General features: G+C 41.5%; 1 protein-coding gene and 1 long non-coding RNA gene across 5 annotated transcripts in view; one reads left to right on the top strand and one right to left on the bottom strand.

Annotated features, from left to right (window-relative positions):
• The window catches only part of MCC (MCC regulator of WNT signaling pathway), a 226,333-nt gene that overhangs the window by 111,999 nt on the left and 90,183 nt on the right, over positions 1-24,151 (bottom strand). The window lies entirely within an intron of this gene.
• LOC121081537 lies at positions 4,480-19,182 on the top strand. The gene is made up of 3 exons (XR_005825717.1): positions 4,480-4,489; positions 7,784-7,787; positions 19,072-19,182. It is a non-coding gene; the product is annotated as an uncharacterized LOC121081537 (long non-coding RNA).

Below are 24,151 nucleotides of genomic sequence, written 5' to 3'. Positions count from 1 at the left end.
TTGCCGTGTGGTCCCCCGCAGGGTCACAGGCCCTGCCAGCAAACCTGCTCCAGCCTGGGCTCCTCTCTCCATGGGGCCACAGGCCCTGCAGGAACCTACACCAGAGAGATCACAGTCTCCTTTGGGCATCCCCCTGCTCCAGCATGGGGTCCTCCATGGGTTGCAGGTGGTATCTGCTCCACCGTGGGCCTCCACGGGCTGGGGGCACAGCCTGCCTCACCGTGGGCTTCACCACGGGCTGGGGGGAATCTCTGCTGCGGCCCCTGGAGCCCCCCCTGCCCCTCCTGCGGCTCTGGCCTGGGGGGCTGCAGGGCTGTTCCGCTCGTATATTACCACTCCTCTCTCACAGCTGCTGTTGTGCACAGTTTCCCCCCGTCTTAAATACTATATCCCAGAGGCGCTATCACAGTTGCTGACAGGCTTGGTCTTGGCCGGCAGCGGGTCCATCTTGGAGCCAGCTGGTGTTGGCTCCATTGGACATGGGGGAAGCTTCTGGCACCTTCTCATAGAAGCCACCCCTGTAACACACTGGGCCACTGTCAAAACCTTGGCACACAAACGCAATACACACCCTCACTGGGAAGACGTCTTTCCTGATATTCGGGAGGAACCTCCAGTGTTTCAGTGTGTGCCAAAGCTGTTAGGAAGAATGCTGAGGTGATGTGGTATGATCTCCAGTGAACTAGACATGCAGTATTGCAAAGCTGTATCTGAGCAGTATCACAGCTTACTAAAATTCAAGGAATTAACATTAAAAACTCAAATGCTAATTACTGGTTTTGGTTATAAGTTTTTGGCCACCATCGTATATTACAGCTGATGCAGTAAACATGTTCTTTTTTTTCTGTTTTAATGAAAATGACCATGAAGCACTTGCAAGTCCAACCCATAACTCCTTTTAGTTCCTGTTTCTGTAGAGTCAGAACATACATATGCTCTTATTCCCCAGGAAGGTGGAACCAAACACGTTATTAAACAAGAAAATATCTACTGAGTTGTGGTTTAACCCAGTAGGCAGCAAAGCACCACACAAGTGCTCACTCTTGGGACAGGGTAAGAGGAAAGGAAGAGTACAAGGAAGAAAATTTATAGGCGTAAGATAAAAATTGTTTAATTAGTGAAGAAGTGGAAGAAGAGAGGAAAAAAGAACCTAACCAAGTGATGCAAAGGCATTTGCTCACCACCTCCCACAGGCAGACTAATGCCCAGCCAGTTCCTTAGTAAAAGATGGCTAAGCCACTCAAATCCCCTTCTCTTCCTTCTTATTGTTGAGCACGATGTTATATGACATGAAATACCTCTTTGGTTAGTTGATGTCACCTGCCTGGTTGTGTCCTCCCCTAATCTCCCGTGCACCCCCCCGTAGTCTTGGGGTGGGCCAAGTGAGAAACAGAAAAATCCTTGATCCTGTGCAAGCACCGTTCAGCAACAGCTGAAACACTAGCTTGTTTTCTGAACTGTTTTGGTGAAAAATCTAAAACATAGCACCATATGTGCTGCTATGAAGAAAATTAACTCCATCCCAGCCAGGCCCAGTACAAGAATGAAAAATTAAAGTGGACAAATTACATGCTAAAAGAAGAAAAAATGCCTGTAACTGTAAAATAAGATAAGGAGGAAGTGTAAGTAAATGTTTCAAAAATGTTTCTGGGAAAAGGATTGAGCAAACACAAAACCCAATGCGCTAATCTAGGTAAGGCTATTAAATGATAACTAACTCAGGTATGCAAAGAAATTAGTGAGCTAAAAATAAAACAAAGATGGAAGGCAAGGACAATCCAAGGCTGCTGACTGTTAAGGAAATCCGGACTGTTAAGGAAAAGAAAATCAAGGAGTTACTCTTTATTGTTTCATAATACAAAAAAATAAAGTTGTGACACTGGAAACAATCAGTGCCAGCTTCAATACAAACAGAAAGGTACCTTCACACAGTATGGCACCAGGCTTTGACACCACTGCCTAGACACATTGTTCGTATTATCAGTTTACATGGATTCAAAGAACTGACATTTCCAGTAATGCAAGAAAAATCCCTCAAAACCCATTAAGCAGAATGGCCTACCCCCAAAAAAGTTCTAGCTCAGAAAGTCCCCTGCCAAACATGGTTGGCAGGGCACAGCAGTACCACACTGACCTACTTTTGCACAAGCATCTATTCTCAGCAACCACCTGAAACTGAACTGTGGGGTAGTTGGACTTCTGGTCTGATGTCATATGGTCTTAGCTCTTACATACAGCTTAAGAAATTATCTTCTCATTTATCAATTTAAATTTACCGTTCCCAAAAGCTTGTTTTCCTTATTAAAGCTTTTCCATTTCAACATGGAGCGATCCGGTCCCACTCCCACAGGTTTGTTTCCAGACTCTCACAGGGTGTGCAGCCAACTGATTCAGCCCAAAGAGGACATGGTGCCTCGCAGGCAGAAGAGCGTAAGCCTCTAGAAGCACAGCAACCACTAGTGAAACAGAAACTCTCCTCTCAGGACAGGGAAGCGCCAACCCTGCTCCTGCTTTGTGCCCAGAGCATTCCACCTCCTCACCCATGCCAAATAATTTGGTTCATACGCCAGCTTGTTTGGCTGCTGCTTGAGCGGGCAAGAATAATTTCTCTTACCTCATTTCCCCTCAAATTCAGTGCTGCTTGTTTTCACTGACATCAACAAACTGCAGGGGGATATTGACTGGAAAGGAAAAGAATCTGGAAGAGCACAAAGTATTGAGAGGAAAAGGAAAGGAACACAGATGGAAAAAAGTCCTTTAGGAAATTGAAGCTGAGGAATGGAAGTGCAAATCCAACACAGTACAGCAGAAGAAGCAGGTGATGAGATCAGTGATCCATCAGCGAGGGAAGCACTTTAAACATATGCACTGAGGTTTTACCAGGGTATCTTGGGGGTTTAGGTTGCTTAACATAGCACGTGAGTTTAGTAGTAAACACTAAGGAAATGGGAAGAGTAATTTTAAAAGGAATATTTTCCTTGGGAGAATGGAATACAGAGTGGTTAACAGACCCTGCAAAACACGGAGAACAAGATTAGGATTTCTGAGGAACATAAAATCCTTGAAGCTGGGATCACATCATCGTACAGAATTCATACATCCAATCAGCCAAGAAAGCATCTTGTGAAGGAAAGGCGGGCAGCTTGGTTCTAAATAACCTTCTTTTGAGAGAGTACAAAAACCACTGTGGGGGCAAAAAGAGGGGAGATGAGCAGCAGAGGTATTTCCATCCAGCTGCAGACTCAACTACCACTTTGATGATACTATCAGATGAAACCACCCAGCAAACATTACATGAGAGAGAGGTTTGTGCCTATGAAAAGAAAATGTTCACTGACATGCTAAGAATGGTACTGTTTCTTTCCACTGTCAAAGACACAGGGCTGCAAGGGAGAATCTAATCTAAAGAGGTAAATCACAAATGCTGCACTGGGCTTTCTTCGGAGCAGCTCAGCAGCACAAACATAGGTATGAAGACTACTGAGCAAGAGTGGAATGCCCTTCACTCCTGGCTATTGAAGGAGGCCCCAAGGACTCCTGCTATCAGGAACATTTTGTTGTTCTCCATTTATATCATGCCCTGATGAGATTAGTACTGTTAGAAGTACTTCTGGAAGAAAGGATTGCATCTGAAACGTGAGACTTGATTAGCATGGACAGTTAAGCTGTTAACAGCACTGTGAATCCCTACCCGAAGTCTGTGAACTGAAAGCTAAATCTCTACTCTTAAACATAGCTAGAGAAATTATGTCAAACATACAAACAAAACCAAAAACATACCAAAAAACCCCAAACAAACAAAAGCAAAATTTTCTTCATGTGTGTACACTGCATCAATAACAGTTTAAATATCACATGAACTCTGTGTCATTAAAAGAGTTTTCACCCTGTGACAGCAGCAATGATCCACTACCACTAAACAACAGCTTTCAAGTGAGAACAGAAGCAGAAGGATCCTTTCATCAATGGCTGGCAGCATGAGACACCAGAAGTGTGACTATCTTTGTTTCCATTTATTTACTTACCCATTTCTGTCTGCATCTCTCTTCCCAAAATAAAGCAATGGACAATGTCTCAATATCACCCAAATAAGACAAGATGCTACCAACTTTTATTCAGAAACATTCAAAATATGGGGAGGGATTGAACCAGACATGCTGGCAGAAACCTCCGTTGGCAGTGATGGTTTTCAAGCAGAAACAGAACGAAGTCTGTTTCAAATACGAATATTCAAATATTCAAACGAGTATGTGGCCCCTTGGTCAGAAAGAATACCTGCTTGCCTTATAAAATGGCATTAGTTACACCAACCACACTACCAGGGGTCAGGAACAGGGGGTGCTGGTCAGACCTGTGCACTGAGATGTCAGCAGACAAATGATGCTACATTTGAGCATTTGAGCACATTTCTGAATAGAATTCAAGTGTAACCAAGCGTCATGATCTTTCCCTTACCAAAGCCAAAGAAATCACTTTGAAGTTTCCTGGAGTATTCAGGAGCCCAGCACTCCCTGTGAATACTAAACAGAGGGCAATACCCATCAGAGCAACCCTGCAAAAGCAGAGAACAGTCCTGACTCCCACAAAGTCATGATGAAACTGTATGCTGCCAAAGCACTGATGTGCACCCAGCTCAGCACAGGCCCTTTGGACCTGTTCACTGGATTGAACCAAGCTCACAAGAGGTTTTCAGTGCACATACCTAGATTTCCTGACCACTTCCCAGCATCAAAAATTGGACTGACACAAGAACAATTCACACAGTTTGCTTCTAGCTACCATTCTTCCCACAGACGTCTAAATGTGCGCTGGGAGGAAAATGAGATTAACTGTTCTGCTGGGGGATGCATGATATGATATGATACCAGCCTCTCATCAACAGTGAGATGCACAGCTGTTCAGCATCAGGGATGTCTGCATTTCACTCATCCAAAAGGAAAGGATCATTCACATGCAGATCACAAAACATGATGACCAATACAAGTACAATTTTGAATATCAATAAATAAACCACTATAAAATAAAAATAAAATAAAATTTATACCAATATTCCATCACTGAAACATTGTGTGCAAATGGCAACTATATGAATTTGGCTAAACTCAGGAGAGAGGGTTTTTTTTGTTTTTTTAAATAACTAGGTTTATTACTAAGGTCATTTTCAGTGACTGAAGCTATGCACACTACCATACGCATGTATAAAACAACTACATGAAGAGGAACAAATCAGTAAATGTGCAAGCTTTGTGAAATCTACTCATGTATTTGCATTTTGCAACTACCAGGGAAATCATCTGATGACGAAACATCACAAGAAGGTGTAGAAAGAATAGCAGAAGCATTCTTTTGAATGCTGAGCAATCCTCCATCATTGTGTCAGGTATGCTTTAAACCTTTCAAACGTGTAGCAAGCCCTCCTTCAACCAGGCTCACCTTAGCCTTACACATCAGCCATTCCAAATAATGCACATTTTGAATACAAAATACCTAACCATTCCAAAAACAAGCCAGCATGCAAATCACCAGTAAACTGAAATGCGCAACACAGTATTACTCCTTAATTTTATTCAGGTACTTTCAAAGTTTAAAGTGTCAGGAGGAGAAGGATATTATACAAGTGGAAATAGAGAAGACATACTGTCACTGATTTTCCACAGTAAACATTTCGAAAGAAAAAAGACCTTTCCTAATAGCAAGTATTAACTATCAGATTTCTGCTTAAATGTTGCTTGGGGTTTTTTGTTCCAAAAAACAGCTTGTTGTCCCAGCTCCCAATCTCCAATTAAAATAAAACTATGAAGACAGGAGAACTTGGCAGTGTATCTGACAAACTTTTAACATTACTTAAATTTTCATCTGTGAGAGCATCTATTCTCTTTGCAGTTTAAGGAGAAGGTCTATTTGTTACATTGGCAGTGTTCAGACAGCAACCATCTAAAGCAGGCATTTCTTCAGCCTTTAGATTTGTACATGAGTGAGTAAGCACGCATGCACATACACATATACAACAGGTAATGCACAATAATGCACAGCCAGCAGTTCTTGTATTACAGCAGGATCAAGAGCCTAAAATGTTTCCGTAATCCAGTGCAACACACCTGCATTATTAAACTTCAACCTCAGTGTTAGTTGAACCCACGATTAATTACTGTTTTTGATTAATTCTCCTTTCCTTTATGCAAAGTTTTTCGACATATGAATGGAATTAAAGAAAGAGTAAAAGTAGAAAACCAAGCTATAAACACAACAGTACCACTGTCATCACACTCCACAAGTAAGTGGCTCTACAACTGTGCATGTGTTTGAACAGTATCATGAGGTAAGTGTTCTGTTTGATGTAGTCTCTAATTTTAAGACAAAATGTTTAGTCAAGATAGTCTTTAAGATAAAAAAAAGTCCCAGCTGAAACTGGAGGCAATTGTGGGTACTAATGATGTATATAAGGGAGAGGTTTGATTGTACAGCCCTTACAGTTAGCGGTGACGTGGCTGAGAGCCGCTGGGTGAGGATTAGGGGGATGAAAACCAAAGGAGTAGTGGGTGTCTACTACTGATCACCCAGCCAGGATGTAAGCACTGATGAGTTATTCTATAGGCAATTAGCAGAAAATTCTGCACTGGCAGCCCTTGTACATATGGGAGATTTCAACTTTCCAGACATCAACTGGGATTATCACACTGCTGTGACAAGCAGGTCTTGGAAATGTTTGAAGTTTGTGGGAGATAACTTCTTGTCACAAATACTCATTGAGTCAACTAGGAAAGATGCCATCATGTGGGATGTAATGGCAGGTGGCTGTCTTGGCCACAGTGATCATGAAATGGTTGAGTTTAAAATTTTCAGTGTAATGAGTAAAAAGGACAGAAAATTGCTATGCCGGACTTCAACAGAGCAAACTTTAAGCTATTCAGGGAGCTACTTAGCAGAATACCCTGGCAATCTGCATCTGCTTTTGAGGGCTTAGGAGTCTATAAGTGCTGGTCAGGTTTTAAGAACCATCTTTCAGAAGCACAGGAGCAGGCAATTTCACTGTGTCATAAGCCAAGCAAGTGGGACCAACTCCTCGTGGAGCTCAAGGGGAAAACCGAATTGTACCATCTCTGGAAGCAAGGTCAGGGTTCACAGGAAGATTACAGAGCTGTGATTCATATATGGAGGGAGAAGACACGGAAGGCCAAAGCTCAATTAGAGTTGAAACTGGACAGTGTTCTGTCAGACAAGAAAGGCTTTTTAAAGTATGCTAATACCAAGAGGAGGTCTGAAGAAAACATCAGACCAATACTTGTTGAAGACAGTCAGCCAACTAATATAAATGAATGAAAAGCAGAGGCATTCAATGCTTTTTTTGCTCCAGTTAATATGGATACCTTGGGCTGCCTGGTCCTCTGAGTTAGAGGACCATGAGTATGGGAATAGTGACTTTCCATTCATGGACACTGAAATTGTAAAGGACCAACTGTATTCAGCAGAATGTTCCTAAGTCCATGCGGCCTGGCTGGGATTCATCGCAGGGCACTGAAGGGGCTAGTGGATCTTATGGCAGCATCCCTCTTGATCATCTACCAAAGGTCTTGGTGTTCAGGGAGGCCCCTGCTGACTGGAAGCTAGCCAGTGTTATTCCAGGTTATAAGAAAGACAAGGGGGATGACCCAGGAAAATACAGACCATTTAGTCCAACCTCAGTTCCAGGAAAAACTATGGAGATCATACTGGGTACTATTGAAAGGCATTTAAAAGACAATTCAATCATCACACACCGTCAACAAGGGTTCACAAAGGGAAGTCCTGTTTAAGTAATTTTATATCCTTCTACAATAAAGTCACCCACCTAGTGGATGAAGGGAATGCGGTGAATGTAGTTTTTCTGGATTTGAGTAAGGCTCCTGATGCTGTTCCTCACAGCATCCTTCTGGACAAGTTGTCCAGCTGTGGGATAAGCAGGTTCATGGTGCGTTGGGCAGAGCTCGAAGGGTTGCAGTAAATGGAGCTACATCTGGCTGGTGACTGCTCATGAGCAGTGTTCCTCTGGGCTCAGTTCTGGGGCCAGTTCTGTTCCATATATTCATCAAGGATCTGGACGCAGGGGTTGAACGCACATTAGTGAGTTTGCTGATGATACCAAACTGGGAGGTGCTGTTACTACCACAGTTTTGGAAGATGAGAGCAACTGACCTCTGCTAGGATGTAGCTTGGGTGCCAGTGACAGCAGTGATTTGTACAGTGTGAATCACTCACTCCTGCACTGTTTGTTTGGTTGGAGGGTGATCAACAATCTTCCTGGCACACTGCGAATGGCAATTGATCGGGGCAGCAGAAAACAAGCAGCATCAGATAGCAACTTTTATTTTTATTGTCTGTTTGAAAGGGAAAGGACACCATTTCCCTTTTTGCAACAGAACGTGATATTATTTTGATTTCACTGAGATGGAGAGAGCACAAAGGGACCCAGCAGAGTGTACACAGACATACTGCTGGCGTTATTTCTCTTTTATTATTTTTATTATCTTTTGTTTATTTTTAAAAAGACTCATCTGAGGGTCCCATTTAGAAGCATACTTTATCTCTCCTTGTGATACAGATTAGCAATATTGTCCTATTATGATTAAGTGTACTCAAGATCACGCCCTAAAGAGTATGGCCAGCATAGCCTGGTTTGGTTCTGATCTGCAGAATCCTACTCAATTCTAAATAATTTGTGAATCAATCTTCTCACAAAACCCAAAATTGAAAAAGAACAATGGTAACAGAAACAAGATGTATAAAAGGTACATAAATATTATGACAATAGCATAATTCTCAGAAAAACATAAAACCTGGTTTTAATCCAAAGGTGTATTTTTCCCTTCATAAACCATGCTTCCCTTGGAGATAGCTGATGTTGGTTTTATTACCAGCCTTATATATTACCCCTTATATTTTACCCACAACTTCTAAGGCGAATAGACTTCAGTTCACAAAAAGCTACTCTAGCCAGCAACCTCCTAAAATCCCCAATCCAGAAAAGGCATCAGCTTCGCAACTTGCAAAGGTCAGGGAAGCCAGTCACCTCCTACTTCCTGGGAGAGAATGCCTTTGTTGGGTCTTCTTCCCATGGAAAATTTTTAGCATTCAACCTGGCTGTGCTCTGAGAGACTGCGGGGAACTGACAATGAAGTAGGTTGACTTTTTCTGGTTGCCTATGCCATTTGTGTGCAGTGGCACAAACACACAGAACTAAATGCCACAGGGTTCCAGTATATGCCTGTGTTATGAGAGAAGAAATCTGGCTTTGCTGCAGTAGCTAAGAGTAAATAAACCAATTAAGAGCAACCAGGAGTTACAAAATCAAAAGGTTTATTGTTTACTCTGTGTAAATTTGTATTAGATGCATCCATCTGATGTATTCAGGATATGAAAGTGTCCATCAGTATAGTACTTGCTCTTTAAAATTAAATTTGGAATGAACTTAATTCTAACTTAATTCTAAGTTAACTAATTTAACTTCTAACCCAACTTTCAAGAGATGTTTTCTATTCATGTATGAGGTTTCTGAAATTTCTTTATTTTCAAGGGAAAAAAGAGTGAAGGGAAAATCACTGGATTTACCTTGTCAAAACAAACAAAATATTGTCCCCTGAAGCAAGACACTGAGATTTTCCTTTTTTTTTTTTTCCCTTCTTAAAGTAATACTGATTAAACCCAGTAAGTTCTGTACATCCAAAAGAGAAAGATAGTAAAAGATGACTTTCTCTCACACAAAGCATCAGGAAAACACCACCACACACTTACCTCCTATATCTTTCCAGTGGGTCATAAAGGGCATAGTTTGGGGAGTGAGTGGGTGTATCAGTCTACACATTTCTTCACCAAGCAGATCCACTCATTATGGAGAGGTTCTGTTGTACAGCAGGTCCAGAGAAATTCAATAGTTGTGCAGATTCACTTGACTGTGACAATTCTGCAGCACTGCTGTCCAAGATGAGATTTTCATTATCTTACAAACACAGGAAATATCCTGGATTGCTACAGTGTCTTCCAGGTCATGCTAATATTTGCTTATATCCTGTCTCGTTTTCTGTAAGAAGCAAAAAACTGTCTGACCTGCCCATGTTTAATGCTCAAACTGTGTGATGCAACCAAGACCGGCGCTATTTTTCTAGTCCTGAGAGACGAAAAGTCTTCATGCCTCCATATTCTAGTGCAAGATTTCTAAATGTTTCTCTGCAAGCACTACAGAATTCAATTAATCAACTAAAATCTCCTCTTGAAATTCCACATTCAACCACATTGCATGCTATATCTGGTTACAGTTTGTTAACTACTGGCATGGGAGAAATGAGAGCTTCATTTACAGGATATGACCTTTTACCTGTTACATTCCTTCTGTGCAGCCAAGTCCATTACAACACATCATTTAACCACTTTTGCTACTTCCTTGTTAGTCTGATTTCCAGAAGGAAATCCTGCTCAAATTCAGGCAAATTTTCTTGACAGTCATGAAACTTTAAACAGCGTAGTACAGCCTATCCTTGCCAACTTGTCAGTAACTCTGAAAGGAATGGCTTGAGAGGTTGTGATTTAGACATGGAGTTTAACCAGTAATCAGGAAGGTTTTAGTGTATGTTCTGATCTAAATTTGCTTTGACATGATTTAACCTGGTCAGCATACCTTAAAATGTCCAAGCTACATCTGACTACACTACGTCAACTCTATTTGCACTAACATCTGGCCTCTTCTATTATGAACAACTCATTAATTGGCTCTATGTTTTGCAAAGCTTGTTCAAATTTGAAATTTAAAGAGGAGAACTCTTCATTCATTTTAAGTGGCTTAATAAGCTGTAGTTGTCTTGATATTATATTTTCATTGGTAACACCAGGAACCACTTCATTTTCAGTGTCTTTCATTCTTCAGAAAACAAAAAAAACCCCTCCCCTTCTTCTGCCACATAAATCACACAGGAAAAACTATGATGCCCTGTAAAATTGACAACATTTAAAAAGGCATCCATGCATGAAAAACCATAGCCACGCTTCGTCATTCTGCTATATTCTCCTTCACATCAACAAACACTGTATCCAATTCTTCAATTGCTCTGACAAACTCCAGGTGACTACTGTAGTTTCAAAATTAGTCCCTAATCTGACATAAAGTTAACATGGCTAGAACTGCAATAGTGAAAAAGCATTCAGTCATCCAATTTCAAATGACACTCAGATTACTTTCTTTTCAGTGAGGTTCAACTTCAGTATTTTTCCCTGTAATTTAAAAAACCAGGGATTTTGATTTGATTATGAATCCGACCTCTGCCATCAGCTGACTTTTAAAATTGAGTTGTTCCCTATGTGTACATGAATACCTCTGTGATGTACTCAAAAACACCAGAAAATAAAGTCTCAGAAAAGCTGGCATTAGTCACTTATTTGGGCAAAAACTTTACCAAATTAAACTTGAAATGACACAAATTCAGTTGACCCAACCTAGTTTATTCTGTAAAAGGTATTTCACATAGTGATTTCTGAAAATAATTTCTGGACACGGCATCTTCCAATCAAAGGTTAAAATAGTACCTGGAAAATAGGTACTCTACCACGAACAATCTAGAGTGGTCACCGAAAAGCAAGAAAGTTATAAGAGTAATTCTAGTAAAAGCAGTTTTCTGCTACTCTGGAAATTCCCCAGACCAGAAGATTCCCTCCCCATTTGAATAAAACAATCTTTATTATTTAATAACAATTAATAAAAAAAAAATACACAACATTTGCAACTTACACAGTGCTTGACACTGGGACTTGCTTATTTCTACAGTCATATTTCTATTAGTGGGTAAACTAAAATAAGAGGTAAGCAAGCCATTTCAAAGCTAGTTAACCAAGGCAGCATACCATAACAGCCAAGTAATGCTACATGATGAAAAACTGAAAACTTAAAATGAAATTGAAAGTTTTGCTGAAACAATCTGTGAAGAAAAACATTTATTACAGCAGGTCACAAAGAAAACCCTACAACACATCTCTGGACTCTACACAAAACTGATCCCTCCATGCACCACTAATGCATTCCCTGCACAAAAGAATTCAGTTCCTGTGCATTTCACAGAAGGTATCACAAAAAGAGGCAAATATGACAGGGAAAAGTTACAGAAGGAATATAGACCATAGGAAAGGAGGAAAGAGGTTTTATGCAAAAAGATCCACATAATCAAAATTTTTAAAAATCCCTTCCAAAAGAAGTAACAGCAACAACAAAAGCCTCCTAACCCATTTCCCCCCCACTTAAATACATATCGGTAACTTGGATATAACTCAGGCACTCACTGAGGACCATTATTAACTTTGATCTTCCTGGCACTCTTTATTTTTTCAGAATTACTTTGAACTATTCTTGAACCATACTTTATCCATAACAAAGTTTTAATTTATCTTTAAGTATGCCTTTGTTTCTCAGAAATCATTATAAACACCCAGTCCACATGCATAAAAGAAAGCTGCTTCTTAAATGCTATTTTTTGTTTTAATCTTTGGTTCCTAGTGGCACAAGTAATTCCTCTTTTGTAGAAGTATTCCCAGAAATATTTCCCGTTATCTATAAACATTTATCAGATCTTTGACTCCAGACAAGTGTCTTGAAAATATACTTCACAGTACTTTGTAACAAAGCCATGTATTTCTGACAGTTAAGTTTATTATTTAGTGCCAACACGGGACATTTCTCCGGAAGCTTTATGTAGCCCATTAAAGGTTTTTCATTCTTTCTACTTTTCTCAGTTTTTCATTATATTTTGTGACTTCCTATTTCAGACAGCGAAAGTAGACATTAAATAAAACTTTGATGCCACATACACACATAAATACTTATCACAGTGGGAGTTAAAAAACAGGCTTATCTTCCAGCCTATGCCATTAAGAATAATGTAGGAACCCACACTCAATTTCTCCTACATAACAGTGTACTTTATGTATATGAACTGATCATTGAAAATAAAACCATTAACTGACAGAAGCCAACAGCAAAGTATGTTCAGTGCTAACACAGAAGCTATGTGACAATGGATAAGTATCTATGTACCTCAATATAACCATGTTTTTTCTCTTAGTAGAGAAATAGAGGTGTATTCACTTCCCTCCAATTTACCATTCACAGCTGCTTGGTGCATTGTAGCAGTGCCTGAAAACGGATGTATCTTAATGGAGAAGGTATCACACAAAGATTATGGTATCTTTTGTTCCTCTTTGATTAAACTTTCGTTATCATTATTAATGATCTCTGTCAGCCTCCATTTCAGTGATACACTCAAGGGCAGGTTTGCCATTGAGAGGGGACATAAACAGGCTGGAGAAGTGGGCCAGCAGCAACATCATTAAATTCAACAAGCACAAATGCAACGTCTGGCAGATGAGATGAACTGAACCCTGCAGTGGGGTATGCTGTGAACTGACTGACTGACTGCTGAAAAGGGGCTGGGGGTCCTGGCGGAGAGGTGGCTGAACAGGAGCCAGCAGTGCATGATGGCAGCTATGAAGGCTAACAGCATCCTGGACTGAACCAACAAGAATGCAGAAGGGAGATTAAGCTAGGTGAATACTCCCACTTAGTCTGCACTCTTTAGACCACATCTGGAAGCATGTGTTTGGGTTCGGGCCCCATACTACAAATATTAATGAGCTTGAATAAGCCTAGCCAAGGGCCAACAAGATTGGCAGGGGGCTGGAGCACCTGAGGAAAGGCTGTAAGAACTCGTCTTGTTCAGATTCGACATGGCACAGCTTTGGGGAACCTCAGGCATCCTGCCACTACCTATACAGAGGTTATCAAGAAGATATAGCCATGGCCTCTACTGAGGTGGATGGCAGGAGGACAAGAGAGGCTAGAAACAAGTTAAAAGAGAGGAGGTTCCAGCTGGATGTATGCAACAACTTTTTCCCTGTCAGGACTGCCAGGCAGCAGAAGGGGTTGCCAAGAGATGCTGTTAGAAGAAATCTTAGAGGTTTCCAGACCTAACTGACTAAAGCCTTGAGCTGCCTGGTCTGAATTCAGTGTTGACTCTGCTGCAAGGAATAAGTCAGTTTACAGGTAACTTGCGGTCCCTCCCAGCTTGAATAATTCTGATACGCAACTTCTGCTCCGTGAAACAGAACCTAGCAGAAATCACTCAGAGACAAGTCATCAGCTATCACAGGCTTAATATTAAAACACCATTAAAAATTAGCCTGTATCTGTAACTACTTGTCTCTTCATTGTTCAAGCAAGCATTCAAAACCTTGAGTGGCACTGAAGAGTCGAAAAGGAGAGCTATTTACTTTGTCTTCTGTCTTGTTTGAAAATATGGGGTAAGCAGAAGCCCGTTCCAGCCTCACCTCAGACTGGAGTCACAACAGCCTATGAGCTCTTGTGGAAGCCATGGTTGAGAACATGGCAGTCCCAAATGAGAACATGGCCTGAACGCCAGGCCAGGAATCTATTATTCCCAGTTATCTGTAGTCCAGCTCCCATACAGATGCATTGTTGAATCCTTGGTTCAGATATTTGCTTCAGCTGTACAGATTGCAACAGTGTTACACAAGTCTCAGAGAAACCACTTCAGTAAATCAAGTCCCCAAAAGCTCCCTTTGTGTGAAGTTTCTCTGCACACTGCAGATCTGACCCACTAGCAGTGGTGGCCAATGCTCCATCTTCACCTAATTCCAGAAGAGCATCTGTCACTGACTCTGAAGCTGCTCAACAGAAACATTATCTTCTGCAAAACACAAATTATTTATCATTGTGAACAGCTGAACTGAACATGAGAAATGCTTTCAGATATTTCTATTTGCATAAGTAGATTTTATTAAACATTCTCGAACATTTATGGACTGCCAGAATAAGCTTTATTTACTGCTCCCACTGTGTACTATTTGTAAAACAATTAAAAATAATTTTTGCTAAGATTTTTTATCTTACAGAAAGGTCCAGCTTCTACTCAAGAAAGCCAGACAAAAGGAGAAGAAAGAGCAGAATCCTTACCAGAGTGAAAGAGCTTTAGGTCCCTGGATTACTGGAAAGGAACATAAACTGATTTTAAGGTCTATATATATGACTGCATTAGGATTATTTTACTGAAGACTATGATGTCAAAATAGGAGATCAGAGGCTGTATAAAATAATCTAGATTCAGACCTGTCATTGAGACGAATATATCACACATACAAACACGGCCACATTTGAGCACCACATAATTTGGGAAAACCATTTCCCTCACTGACCTCTCCTTTTTCATGAAGTATACTGATTTAGGAAAGCTAAATAAAAGATGTAGATGTAAGCAAGAAAAAAACTGGCATGTGCCTCATTTGTCCTATGGAGGATAAAGAAAAACCTGAAAATTTCTTGGACCGTTAAACAGAATGGAAATCTTATTGCAGTTGCCCTGCATCCTGTACCAATACCTGAATTTCATTCAGCAGTAATGGCAGCAAAATCCTATGAACTAGGAAAATAAGAGTTTCTTTTATTATTTCCTGTTCTTCTAGTTGACTGCCATCAGCACTAAACTAATTTTGGCTAGATTAATATCAGAAATCAAGAAATAAAAATTCTGCTCAAATCACCACTTGGAATTATCATAAGCCAAGGCAATATAATGTGTGTGCGCACCCTGAGCAGTGAGATAAAAAAAAATAAAAATCCGCATATATATGATAGCATATTCTATTATCCATTCAGGATTTTGCATTTTAACAATGATACAAAAATAAAGAAGAAATATAGTAAGTTATGTTCCTCAAAAAAAGACAGTTTGCCCACAGGTAGTAGTAGCTGTATATATTCTCTTAGTCCAGAAAACTTGCCTCAGAATGACAACTTTTTAAGTTTCAGTGTTAGAATTCTCTACCAGCTTTCTTTTGTCTGTTTGGGTTTTTTTCCTTTGTTTTTTAAAAGCAGTATTAAGCACAATAACAATTAGAATTAAACTCTCATATACCTGTTGATAATTTTCAGTAATGATGATGGAAGGTCCAGCTTCCTCTAACAGGTCAGAATTGGGACTAGAGAGCAAAATAAATAAATAGGCTTACTTCTGAAACATGGAATTAGCATCTATGAAGATAAACAAGCATGGGTTTATGAAAGGCAGGTGGTCCTGCTTGACAAGCCTTATCTCCTATGGCAAGATGACCTGCCTAGTGGATGAGGGAAAGGCTGTGGGTGTTGTCTACCTGGACCTTAGTAAAGCCTTTGACACTGTCTCCCACAGCATTCTCCTGGAGGAACTGGCTGCTCATGGCAAGGATTTACCTTGCTGGGTAAAAAGCTGGCTGGATGGCTGAGCCCAGAGAGTGGTGGTGAATGGAGTTACATCCAGCTGGTGGCCGGTCACCAGTGGTGTTCCCCAGGGCTCAGTATTGGCTTCAGTCCTGTTTAATATCTTTAGTAATGGTCTGGACAAGGGCATCCAGTGCACCCTCAGAGAGTGTGCAGATGACACCAAGTTGGGTGGGAGTGCTGACCTGCCTGAGGGCAGGAGGCTCTGCAGAGGGACCTGGGCAGGCTGGAGCGATGGGCCCAGGCCAGTGGTGTGAGGTTCAGCAGGGCTCAGTGCCGGGTCCTGCCCGTGGGTCACACCAGCCCCACGCAGCGCTACAGGCTGGGGCAGAGCGGCTGGAAAGGGCCTGGTGGGAAAGGGCCTGGGGGTGCTGGGTGACGGCCGGCTGGGCAGGAGCCAGCAGTGTGCCCAGGGGGCCCAGGCGGCCAGCAGCACCCTGGCCTGTGTCCCCAGCAGTGTGGCCAGCAGGACCAGGGCAGTGACCGTCCCCCTGCACTGGGCACTGCTGAGGCCGCCCCTCGAACCCTGTGTTCAGGTCTGGGCCCCTCTCTGCAAGGGGGACATCGAGGTGCTGGAGCACAAGTCTTCTAAGAAGTGTCTGAGGGAACTGGGGCTGTTTAGCCTGGAGAAAAGGAGGATGAGGGGGGACCTTAGCACTTTCTGTAACTCCCTGAAGGGAGGCTGTACCAAGGTGGGTTTCAGTGTCTTGTCCCAAGAAGCAAGTGACAGGACAAGAGGAAATGTCCTCCAGCTGCACCGGGGGGGTTAGGTTGGATATTGGGAAAATTATCTTCACTGGTTGTCAAGCATTGGAACAGGCTACCCAGGGAAGCAGTTGAGTCAGCATCCCTGGAGGTATTGAAAAAACATGTAAATGTGGCACTGAGGGACATGGTTTAGTGGTGGACTTGGCAGTCCTAGGTTAATGGTTGGCCTCAATGATCTTAAAGGTCTTTTCCAACCTACAAAATTCTATGATTCTACAAATTTTCTCCTTCAAACAATGTAAACATGTCAAAAATAGTTTTCAGACTGGTCTCAAGAAAATAATGAAGAAAATGTACTGTGTTAATGCATCGGTTATCATCTATTTTTCTACCCTTTAAACAAACAACTCTTCAAACCAGCACTAACCAGTAATAAATTGAAGGATTTGCACTTTCACCTAATTGGAAGATTACATAAATGCTGATGACAGTGCAACCTACCAATCAACTCTGCTGCCCTGATCTTTAGTCTGAAAGTCCCATAGGGTCAGGATGAGATTATGGGGTGTAACTGGTATGGTGAGGTGGGAAGATTCCTAAATGCTATGTTTCTGATGAGAACTGCTTGCTTACATAATTCTCCATGACACATTTTTGACATCTTTTCTCTTGTGTCTGCATTGGTGGCTACGCAAGGATATTTGTTGAAAGGACCAGAAATATTACAGAATCACAGAAAGGTCAGGGTTAGAAGGGACCACCTGGAGATCATCTAGTCCAACCTCTTTGCTAAAGCAGGTTCACCTACAGCAGGCTGCACAGAATCACGTCCAGGAAGGTTATGATTATCTCCAGAGAAGGACACTACACAACCTCTCTGGGCAGCCTGTTCCCAGGGCTCTGTTGCCTTCAAAGTAATGAAGTTTTTCCTCATATTCAGACGGAACTTCCTGTGTTACAGGTTGTGCCCGTTGCCCCTTGTCCTGTCGCTGGGCACCACTGAAAAGAGCCTGGACCCGTCCCCCTGACACCCACCATTAAGATATTTGTAGACGTTGATGAGATTCCCTCTCAGTCTTCTTCAGGCCAAATAGGCCCAGCTCTCTTGGCCTTTCCTCATCAGGGAGATGCTCCAGTCCCCTCATCATCTTCATAACCCTCTGCTGGGCCCTCTCCAGTAGTTCCCTGTCTCCTGAACTGGGGAGCCCAGCACTGGACACAGCACTCCAGATGTGCCCCACCAGGGCAGAGCAGAGGGGCAGGATCACCTCCCTCGGCCTGCTGGCCACGTTTCTCCTGATGCCCCCCAGGATCCCACCGGCCTTCGTGGCCACCAGGGCACACTGCTGGCCCACGGGCACCTTGCTGCCCACCAGCACTCCCAGGTCCTTCTCCGCAGAGCTGCCTTCCAGCAGGTCACCCCAGCCTGTGCTGGTGCCTGGGGCTGTCCCTCCCCAGGGGCAGGACCCTGCACCTGCCTTTGTTGAGCTCCATGAGGTCCCTCTGCCCCAGCTCTCCTGACCAGGTCTCCCTGACTGGCAGCGCAGCCTCCGGTGCATCAGCCGCTCCTCCCGGTTCTGCACCATCAGCAACGCGCTGAGGGGACACCCTGCCCCTTCACCCAGGTCACTGGTGAACAAGCTGAACAGGACTGGGCCCAGCACTGACCCCTGGGGAACACCGTGAGCCGCAGGCCTCCAGCCAGGCTCTGCAGCACTGATCACAACCCTCTGAGCTCTGCCACCAGCCAGTTCTCAGTCCACCCCCATCCACTCACCTGACCCACACTGCCTGAGCTCACCTGTGAGGGACTTACGGGAGACAGTGTCAAAAGCCTTGCAGAAGTCCAGGTAGACAACATCCACTGCTCTCCCTTCATCTACTCGGCCAGTTACTTGCTCACAGAAGACATGATGGTCAGAAGACTGGTCAGGCATGATTTTTCCTTGGTGAATCCATGTTAACTATTCCCAATAACCTTCTTTTCCTCCCCATGTGTTGACATGACCTGCAGGATGAGCTGTTCCATCACCTCCCCAGGGATGGAGGTGAGACTGACTGGCCTGTAGTTTCCCAGACAGTCCTTCTTGCCCTTTGTGAAGACTGGAGTGACACTGGTTTTCTCCAGCCCTCAGGCACCTCTTCGGTCCTCCATGACCTTTCAAAGATGATGGAGAGTGGCTTAGCAATAACATCTACTATCTCCCTCAGCACTTGGGGGTACATCCCATTGGGGCCCATGGATTTGTGGCCATCAAGTGTGCCTAAATGATCTCTAATTTGATCGTCCTTGACCAAGAGAAAGTTTTCCTTTTTCCAGACTCTTTGCAGCCTTATGTTGGAAGCCATCACCAATGGGCCAGACACAACAGACAAGAAACTGATGAATTAGTAACAAGCCAAGTGCTGACACACAGCTGCAAACATGTGTGCTAACAGAGATTTTAGTTCACCATTAAAAAATGCCCCCAAAACGTAGATGTAAGAATGCTGGAGTAAAACAAAGAATACTTAGAAAAAGTTTAAATAAAGGGGTTCCTGACAACAAAATTCAGAAAAGTTGTATAATGACCTCCCAAGGGAAACGCTAAAGACTCGTGACTTGGGAAGTGTACACCCAGAATGGATAACAAAATATACATTAAGAAGCACTCTTACACTGACAGAGATGTGGAACAGATGATTTTATGGATCTTTCCATCTGTAATTTGTACAGTTTTCCAGTTGACATAATTTCCAAGGTCATCAAGAAACCATAAAGAAAAAATAAAGAAATTATCTGCATCTTCTATAAAAAAGCAAAAGCAAAAATACCAGCTATACCAAATTGCAAAGAAGAACATTTGAAGTCACTTAACTTAGCTGTATGACAAAAATACCCAAAGGGATAATTAAAAAAAAAATAATCAAGATTAATTCCTGCTGCATTTAGTGGCTTGTCCTTTTCTATGTTTTTTCCCAGTTCTGCATCATCAGCAAGAATTAGCTTGCTGTCTGCAATAGGCTTTTTAGTTTCCTGAGAGTGGGTTTGACTTATCAGGTTGGACTTGAGTCTTGCCACATATATATATTTAATTTCAGCTAAATGTTAATAGGATTGTATTTAACATCCAACATTGATACAAATAAACATTTCCCACCCTGTAATAAAGGTGACATAGGTCAGAATACTGCCCTTATGTGTGCTTTTGCCCTACTGTTGTACATATGAACTCTTCTGCAAAAGAAGCCCTCTAGACCAAACAAAAGATCTACAATGTAAGTGAAAATGATACAGAGAGAATCAGCAGACACAAGGAAACAGTAATACAGTATTAACAAGCAGAACGAACAGTGACACAAGCACATTACTAACCTATTCAAGGCTTGTCTAGCCAGGAAAGCTACACAGGATGAGGGAAATGTTTAAAAAAACAGTTACTGAGTATAACTTACTGTGTACTTGGTCTTATTTTGTATTCAGCCAAAAAGTTGGGGTTGTTTTTCCTTTTTTGGCTCAGTTCAAATTGGTTCCACAGCAGTACACCTCAAACCAGAAAAGGGCATGTTTCTACTCAGAGGAGAGTCTCACTTAGGGAATTCTACCAGTATAATTACAGCTGTTTAAATACAGCAGTGCACTGGCTAACAGCACAACTGCAGAACAGCCCTGTGTAGACAAGCCCTTACTGTTTTCTCACATGTAGTATGGCAATAACTCTCCTTCCTTTCATCACAAGGGTGTTAATTAATTACAGCACTCTAGATAATAGAACATGCATCTTTTTGCACACTCACATTACATCTCACCAACTGTTTTTTTTCAGATGGGATGTTTTCTTAAGCTTTTTTTCCAAAAATTACTGGCTTTAGCAGTCTCACAGTATGGTATCTCTTCCTTTAGCCAAGGGCAACGTGTCTTGCATGGAAATATTTTTGATGATGCTGTTCACCTAAGTCTTCTGGAAGGATCATTAAAAAAAGTAACTTGGCACTAACCATAACTGAAATTGCTGCTGCGGCTGCTGCCGCCACTGGAACATTCCCAGCTTCAGACATGCCAGGCACACTGAAGACAGGCTGGCACACAATGAGTAACCAGTAACTAGCTAATGCACCACACACAGAGGAGACTATGGAAAACCAAGACTGCTGTGTTTATTCTTTAAATGACACAGAAAGCAAAGCTCTGAGGTGAAAATGCTTGACACAAACTTAAAAAAAAAATACATTTAAAGGATTCTTCAATGCCAGCCAAAGGTGTACTTCCTTACTTTACCTCTTTGGTCACCATCTGAAACACGATACTGAGGGAATCTACAGAAATCTTTTTAAAATTACGAAGAAATTCAAACATTTGGTTATGTCTACCACTACTGCTTCTGGAAGAAGATAAAAACTTGGGCCAGTATAAGGATGGCCACCTCAGGTGTCAAACAGTATCATTTTGAACCATCTAATGGCTCAAAAGTTAAAATGTCTTTTATGTGAACAAACAAACAAAACCAAAACAGATCTGGGAGGACTGAGGAATGTCTGAAAAAATACAGAGGACCATTGTAAACATCTCTCCTAGTAAGTGCTGGGATAGGCTGCTTTTTAAAGAAATAAATAAAGAAAAGGAGAGAAGTTGACTTAATTTACTCTTTTTCATTACTTTATTAGACACATACATTAAAAGTGTACTTAGCATTCTAACTTCAGGTATTTCAGGCCACCAAATTAGCACCCTGGCTATTTTAGTAGCTATATATTGCTACGTGGAGAAAAGTAGAGCACATACCTCCCAATACCTCTCCTGTTTGTTTATATATGGAGGCTAATATTGGACTGTATTGGTACCTCCCTTTAATGCCACAAGGAAACTTAACCACATTTTTCTGAACTGAAAAGATATGAGTAAAGAAAGCTCACTTGAAACAGGGTTAGAGCCTTACACAGATTTTGGGAGACAACCTTAGAACCTGCCTCCAGAAATACAAATCAGAGTTTTCCAAGGAGTCTATTTCAGAGTACAAACTGATTTCCCTGGGATTTAGGTATTTAGCTTCCACAGACTCTTTAAAAAAAAACTCAGCTGTAATGGAATACCACATTTATTTCAAATTACAATAGGGACTACTACAGCATCCAGAGATTCCTGTCTGGAAGGCCCCTGCTAGTGCTTCTTGGCATATGAAGTACATTTTACAGATGAGGTACAAGCACCTCCAAGAAATCCACAATTAATTTCATGGTCTAAATACCTGAAAGTCACAGTAGCAAGCCAGCTCACTGATGTGAGCTTTGGGACTTTGCTTAGCAGGGGGCTGGGAGGTGAGCTGTAACAGGAGGTGTGGAGGTGTGTCATTTTGTAACTGAAATCCGTAAGGGTAGGGTAGGAGAACTACACATGACAAGTAAGAAAACCTGACACACGGTATACCTCTCACCCAAGATCAAGTAATAGAGGAAGATTTATAGGAATAGTCAATGTAACTATATAGTCTGTAGGTAAAGCACTACAGTTTTGTCAGCGTAGGTCCTTATGTAAGCGTACTTCTAATGGGAATGCCTCTTCCCCATTTTTGCTACACTTCTGTTTTGGCAGTATATTCTCATTCACAACTGTGTTGGACCCCTGGCTATGGACTAAATAGATTCAAGTCTAAGAGCATAGATTGGTTCTTAGTTGAATCTAAGTAATCTCCTACTCTTTCGCTGCTTCATCAGCAGAAGACTCAGGGACATTATGAAGCATAAGACCATGACAGTGTATTCATGTACACTGTAGTCTCAAGATTTTTCTCTCCTACTTCCAACTGCAGATTTCTTTTTCCTTAGAAGTGCTATACCTCTTACTGCTGCTCTTGATGCACTGCAAATCACAGTCACAGGCAACACACAAGCAACCTCACTACTTACAATTACAGGTTAGTATCACATTGGTCTGTTTTGGTTGAAGGTCACACATACTTGACTGCATGAACGGTTGCTTGAACTGGCAAAGTACTTGGAAGTTCAGCTCTATGAACTGTACACAACCTTGAACTAAATGCTAGATATAAAGGATGAAATTTCCCTTCCATCTGTCCTGTCCTTCCTTTTCTCCCCTTGCTTTTGATTACACTGTATCTGATGATATGCTTCCCTGAGCAACAAATTAAAAAACCGAGAATGACAGACATCCATAAGCTTTCTTATAAGCTTCATGTGACCACAGATCAAGTTCATGGTGTTTTTTCTTGTACCCACTTTGCATATTCAGTGGCATTTTACTAACAGGAAAAAACAAATCATAACAACAAAAAAAATGAACAACACCACCACCACCTCAAAATCCCAAAACCAGAGAACACCCTACACCTAAATGGAGACAGTAGTTTTAACTCCATTCTACACTACTGCTTTTAACCTGTTCTCCTCCCTTGCTTTTTAAAATTAAGTTTTGGTTTTTTAAATAATCACACCTGGATGCTTGCACTTAAATATAAGAGGTAAGTATCTCCAGAAAAATACCAACTGTAAAAAAACATTATGTCCATGAAAAAAGGAGGGAATGCAGAAGCAGATATTAAGCAATTTGACTAAAACTATTTGCAGAATCAATGGCAATTCTCTGGTGAGAATGGGGCAATGGCATATCACTGGCAGCAGTGTTTCACTTCAGAATAGCAAAAATCAAAAGAGTAGGAACAATTTTATAATTGACATGTCATTGCTCAGCTTCACTATTTGCAAAACAGGGAATTCCTCAGGGTTTATCCGAGAAGGAAATATATATTCATAATTGCAAAAATAGATTTTATGATGAATAAAATACACAGTATTATTTTTACTTAGATAAATTAGATCAATTCTAAGCCCAAACAAGTCTTTTTAGCCATATAAATGTGCAACAAACTCCCTTCCAAGCCAGAAAATAATTCCCAATATTTGTTTTAAAATTAAAATGCTAAATGGATAAATGAGTTGACAGCACTATTTTTATCATGTGGCTCTGTTGCACTTTTGGTTTCCTTATAATGTTATAAACTCAAGACACAGGAAAATTAAGAAGCAGTCCCTATGTGCAATCCCAGAGTATCAACTCAGGGCAGCAACTGCTAAGCATGCACTTTTTTAATGATCCTTTAAGTGAAATTTGTATTTCAGTAATTAGGACAACTGGGAATTGATATCCAGGAGTAAACAAGTACATGT

This window comes from Falco naumanni, chromosome Z (assembly GCF_017639655.2).
Source record: "Falco naumanni isolate bFalNau1 chromosome Z, bFalNau1.pat, whole genome shotgun sequence".
Taxonomy (NCBI): Eukaryota; Metazoa; Chordata; class Aves; order Falconiformes; family Falconidae; genus Falco; species Falco naumanni.
The sequence above is the reverse complement of the archived record's forward strand: the minus strand, read 5'-3'. Positions and strand labels throughout refer to the sequence as shown.